The sequence below is a fragment of the Pinus tabuliformis genome, chromosome 8, assembly GCF_031772625.1.
Source record: "Pinus tabuliformis cultivar Carrire ecotype Pingquan chromosome 8, CPIR1, whole genome shotgun sequence".
NCBI classification, from domain to species: domain Eukaryota; kingdom Viridiplantae; phylum Streptophyta; class Pinopsida; order Pinales; family Pinaceae; genus Pinus; species Pinus tabuliformis.
This window is the reverse complement of record NC_142294.1, coordinates 220,534,685-220,540,901: the sequence shown is the minus strand read 5'-3', so window position 1 is coordinate 220,540,901 and position 6,217 is coordinate 220,534,685. Positions and strand designations below refer to the sequence as shown.

The 6,217-nt window shown below is 33.5% G+C and overlaps 1 pseudogene; it reads left to right on the top strand.

Moving 5' to 3' along the window:
• Nucleotides 1-2,656: 2,656 nt before the first annotated feature.
• LOC149234944 (IRK-interacting protein pseudogene) lies at nt 2,657-5,899 on the top strand (annotated as a pseudogene).
• The last annotated feature ends 318 nt before the right edge of the window (nt 5,900-6,217 follow it).

Here is a 6,217-nt window from a genome sequence, read left to right as displayed (position 1 = left end):
TATTGAATATGATAGGTCTAGATAACTAATACAACTGACATATAAGTCTAAATTAACACTTAAGACTCACAATAACACATAGAAAAATTACTTCCTATAAAAAAAAAAATAGTTATACTTTTGTTGGTTATTTTTTATATAAAAGATATCAATAATAGCACGAAAAATGAAAGAAAAAGGGTAATTGTTTTACTTATGTTGGTAACTTTTGTAGGCAAAAAGTACATTATCATAAAAACTACTGGAAGTCGTTAAACACATTCATCATTTAGAAAACCAGTTAATAGAGCTCGAAATAAAAGGGATGTGCTAAAATTCTCAGCCACTTTTAACCCATTTTCCAACAACTTTTGTATTTACAAAAGTCTGCAATCTCTTCAGGTTCGATCCTCCAATATAAGAGACAAATTTCAGACCTAAGGGTTAGTAAATTTGGTCCAGGTATTCAAGTCACTGTAAATATTTTCAACTTCTCTTGTCTTCTAACGGTGTCTGCTATAAATAATAGGGTCTTTTCTAGCATTCGCTCAAAGCTGCGATGCTCGTCTGGAATTCGTTTTTGCAAGTCGTTACTTAATGTTGTCATTTTATTTTCACTTTTCAGTGTTATTGCTCTTATCTGCCTATATTATCCGCCTAAGAAGTGCATACATGGAACTTCATGTATGTCAGAGATTTTTTCCCATGTTAAATCAGGGAGAGCAAAGCATTTTTACAAACATTTTTATGTTTTATGTTTATTCTGTTAGGAAAACCGTGTGGACCTGAAACATTCTAGTAGGACATAACTGTCTTATGCAAAGAGACAAATGTATATGCAAATATTTTAATTTGCATATTTTTTTTCAAAAGTCATGTGTTTTTTGATAAGTAAATAAGTTGTATTTGATTTTTGTTTATAAGAATTTTGTAATTTAAAAAATGTGCTTTTGGACATGAGTTATTTCACAATAAAGTTTAAAGATTATTATTAAATCAAAAAGTGTTTGGGGATGTATTTTACTTCAAGATATTTATTCACAATTAGATTTTCTATATAGGGATGTATATTTTATTTTTTGAACACAGATAAAAAGAATAATAGGAGATCAATTACAGGTAAATTGTTTAACAATAATTAGAGTTTGAGAAGTAGGCTAAAATTGGCTGGTATTCTTTCTTTCGCTTTTGATATTTAGCAAACATCTAAAGAGATCATTTCTTCTGGAATTGATGATATATTTTCATTTTCTTCATTTTAATTGTCATATGTATCATTGGTCCATAATGTTAAATATAGTCTGGAATAGTAGATTGATTCTTTTCCTTTAATGCAAAATATCATTGTCCAAGATGTATGCTTGATCTTTCCAAAAATTGACAGTAGGGACAAGTCTCATTGGCCATGAACTAGTTTGAATTCTTGATAGACTTAGGATGAGGAAACCATGCCTAGATATTAGGAAGTTCATTCAGATCCGAATTGAAGGTATTTTAATTGGGATGATGGACGGGAAGAGGAGGTTGAAATCATTGGAACAAAAAGGGAATTTTATTTGTCTACTATCAGAAGATCCTTAGTGTTGTTTAATAGAGGGTTTTCCTCCTCCATAATAGGTCTACCATTCTCTTAGTGCAAACTCACCAGGTCACCATGTCAATGTTTTATGTACTCCCAAGAAAATGATACTCTTCATCTAGTACAAAAGCCTAATGAAATTCTTGCCATGGACAACAATAAAACTATAAAGGGAGTCGGTGTATGTGTGTCCTATAATAGATGTAAGATTGTGGTTGTTGGTTGAGAAAGTACAATTGTGGTTCCTTTAACAAACTCCCACACTGTGGTTGAGATGCCTCAAAAGGATAAGGCTAGAAATGGTATGTTCAAGTCATGGTTATTTTCTCTATCAAAGAAGAAGGTTAGTGAAATAGATGTCACCTAACAAGGTTGAATCTACCTACTTCTACCAAAACATGGAAGAATGGGTAGTGGCCTAAGAAGCTATGAAGAAAAAGATAATATTGGGTAACGAGAGCAATGATATTCCAGTGCATTAGAGAAATATTTAGGTCTAAAATGGTCCTCCTAAGGAATATTATAAAATAATAATGGAAATAATAAAATAATATTAGATTACATCACCAAATTTTAGAAGGAAAAAAGAAAAAACTACTTTTTCAACTTGTATTTTTAACTGATCTCCCTATGGTTTTACTCAAATTTCATGTGAGGGCACTCATTGGATCCAAAATTTAATTCCTCATCTAGGGAGTAGCCATGTTTCATACTTTTGATGTACCATGCTACATGAAAAATGAGAAATACATGAAAAAACGTGATTTTCATGTATTTCTCATTTTTCATGTAGCAGGGTCGATTGAAAATATGAAATATGGGTATTCATTAGATGATAAATTAAATTTTGTATACAACGAGTGATCCCACTTGAAATTTGAGTAAAATTGTAGGGGGATACGCTGAAAATACGAGTTGAAAAAGTAGTTTTTCTAATTTTTTTTTCTAACTTTTAATCTTTTTACTTTTTTACTCCGAAAATGGTGAATCATCCCCTATTGCTGACATCATCATATTGAATCCTATTGGTTCTTATAAAGTTGATTTTGGTTGTACATTTTTGTTTTGAAGCCTATTTTTGAACTCAAAATTTCTCTAATGGCTAAGGTTGCAGAGGTGAAATCATCCATATCATAACTTGAGAAGAAATCGAGGGAATTAGAATTATATTACCAAGGTCTAAAGTATGCATGGAATCAGCTGGTTCAAGATGGGGATATGGGAGGTTCTATTAAAATTAGAGCAAGGAATCATGAAAAGGAACCTGTCAACTTCGAAGTGATGATAGAAGGTTTCCTACAGATTGTCTCAGAAGTAAGGATCTATGTACAATAGTTCTGCAAGACATTGGTAAATCAGATACAAGTGTTGGATGAGAAAGCGATGGAAAATATTAGTATACTTTTGCATCCATATAATGTGAATGTTAATTCAAAGGTTACTAGAGGTGTCATGTATCATTTAGAATATCTCTTAAAATTGACCATCTATCAAGATTTTGAGAATTGCAACTTTCAAAAGAATGGTATGCAGACGATTCTGGATATACACGAGAGTTGTTGTGAAATTTTTTCTTCCTTTGCATCATTAAATTGATTTGGAGTGAAGTCTTTAGTAAGGGAACCAAATATTACAGTGAATTTTTTAGCAAGTTCTGCTATCAAAAGATGAGTTTCATTGTTTCTATCTTAAATTAGAAGAGCTTGACCAAATCCATTGTTATAAGCATTTTTTAATGTAGAAAAATGTATATGGCTTGTAAATTTGTTATCCTTTTCCTTCAACCCTCCATTAACTATAGTTAGAGTTGAAAAAGCTAAGAATTTTGACCAATTTATATGGAGGACATCCTCATAGAAATGCATAAGAAACATGTTCCTTCAAAAGTTTGAATTATAGTGATGCTTGGATTTTATGTTCATGATGAAATACTAAGACACAAAGTATTATGTTGGTACAAAAGTGGGGTCTGGAAGTTATTTTCCTGCTCATTTCTTCATCATAATAGAATTCATTGCATCAATTCTTTATTTATTCAAACATCTAATGCTTATCCTACATATGAGTGATCACAAAACTAAATGTTAATAAGGCTTTCTCATTTCTTCATCATAAAAAAAATTTCTTGCATCAATTCTTTATTTATTGAAACATATAATGTTTATTGTGCCTATGAGTGCTGAAAAAGCTAAATGTTATTAAGGCATTTTATGCAAAAATAATTCAACTCCAGCGAGACAAAAGCATAATTACTATTTCAGGTGTGGATGTAGGATAACACTGTTTGTAATATGCCCATTGTGTTCTTTCTTTTTCATCGTTTGAAGTAGATTTCCCCATTGTACTTCAAATCTTTGAAGTCAATCTTATTGTATAGGCTATTTGGTATAACATTGGTCCACAAGTATCAGTTTCTTTTTATGTCGTCTGAAAAACCACTTCATTTGTTTTTCTTATACAATAAATTTTATCTTTCAAACTATTCGCATTTATATTGTTGATAAAGACTCAGGATCACTGATTCTGAGCAATAGGAACAAAAATCATATTATCCTTGATGCAAACTACATGCCAATTAAAATATTTTTTATTCTTTATTCAAACATTGTCAGATATGAAGTGTAAGCATTATCTCTATTAAAATGAATCCTTTTATGTTAAAAGATCTAAAGGAAGCATTGAGTGTCTTACAATTGTAAATTTGTAGAAACAATTTAAATTTTGGGTGTTATTAGCAGTTTCTTTCACTGCTAGCACCAATTCTTGAATGGTAAAATAAAGTATAGTTAACATTTAAGAAGTTGTTGATAATCATGATGGCATTGTGAGGTACAAAACAAAAGGAGTAAAAGATAACAGTTTCAATTTAAGATAAGGGTTACTAGTTTCAAGAAGAAGGGGAAACATTGATTGTTGTTCTCATCCTAAATCTTTGAAAAAGTGATGGCTTGCGAAAGAAACACTAGTTTTTATATTATCAAAGAAAACAATTCCAGATTAAAAGAAGCATAATGGAATGCCTAAATCATCACAATTTATTATGCCTAACTGAAATAGGGATGATTTCAGACATAGGGTTTCACTCCACAGAGAAAGATAATCTCTTGTATGGTTGATTATAACATGTATATGCTAGAGTGAATACAATGTTAGGAACCTATTCATGACTGGGTTATATTTTTCATATATTAAAGATGAGTGGAATTTCTACATGTCATATATGTCTTCATCTATGCTCTTCTTCCATATGCTATCCACTTACAATGTTTCCTTTTCAACCTTTGGTGAAATTTCTAGTTTATTAGTCTATTAGATAAACTTATTCTTTAGAGTTTTGGTTTTCCCTAGTTTGCAACTTGGGAAATCAAACTAGTGGAAAAACCAAAAATAATCTTGAGTTTGAGATTCGAAATTATACCCAAAATTTGAAAATATTCTCATCCATATGTGGATTTTGTTGTAATTGACAACAAATTAATGTAAATGTAAATTTGGGTAAATTATATTAGTTATTGACAAGTCAGTTTCATACCGAATCAACAATTATGTAACTGAGGAGGCTCATATAAAACTAATGAATGCCCGAACTATTGTAATGGAGAATCATTTCATTGATTGAATAGAAATTCCAATCCCTTGCCCTGTGGATGTTTCCTTGACACTCTGTCAGGGTTTTACCACGTAAATCCTGAGTTATTACTTGTGTGGTTGTTGTCAGTTTCATTTCTTTCTTGTTTAGATAATCTCCAAATAACTACAATTGGTATCAGAGCAAGATGAGTTGAGTTAAGGACACATTGCATAAGGCACTGGTGAAGGAGGAGAGACGCATCAGAAGGCTACCCCTCCAAGAACTACGTGGACCCTCTACCTAAATGAGAAGACGCTGCATAAGATGCTGGTGAAGGAGAAGAGATGCATCAGAAGGCTAGACCATTTGTTTCAGTGGACCACTGCCACTGCTGTGTGTTACTGTATGCTCTCTGCATGGACTAGGAGTCGTTGTTTGCCTTGTCCAGAACCCACTCTGTTCTCTGCGTGGACTAGGAGTCGTTGCTAGCCCTGTCCAGAGCCCACTCTGCTCTCTGCGTGGACCGGGAGCCGTTGCTGGCCTTGTCCAGAACCCACTTTGCTCTCTGCGGACCGGGAGCTGTTGCTAGCCCTATCCAGAACCCAATCTACTCTCTGCATGTAAATTCAAGTGGGCCTTGTCTAGAACCAGCATGGAGCGAGGAGGCTTTTCCCAGAAAGAAGAGTTTGCCACTAGAGGGAGCTGTTGAGGACTCGTCAAAGACCTCTGCATGCTGCCCGTCGAGGAAGACCGCTACTGGCTTGGAGTGAGGAGGTTGTTGCTAGCCCAGAGACTCTGTGTGTTGTTGGCCCATAGATCCATCAAAACTCTTCTTGCTCTGGTTGAGGAAGTTGTTATCTGCCCTCTGCGTGTTTTTGGCCCAGAAACCCCATCTGCATGCTGCTGCCGCCGAAGATCTCCGCGTGCTGCCAGAGCGTGCTAGTCTCTCTACTCTCTGTGTGCTCTCTGTGTCTGTGTTGACTAGAGCGAGAAAACCAGAAATTGAAGAAACCACAGGTATTTTTTTTTTTCAAATCTATTGAAGGGTTTTTTAATTTATAAAAAAAAGGAGGATTTTTTTTTTTTTA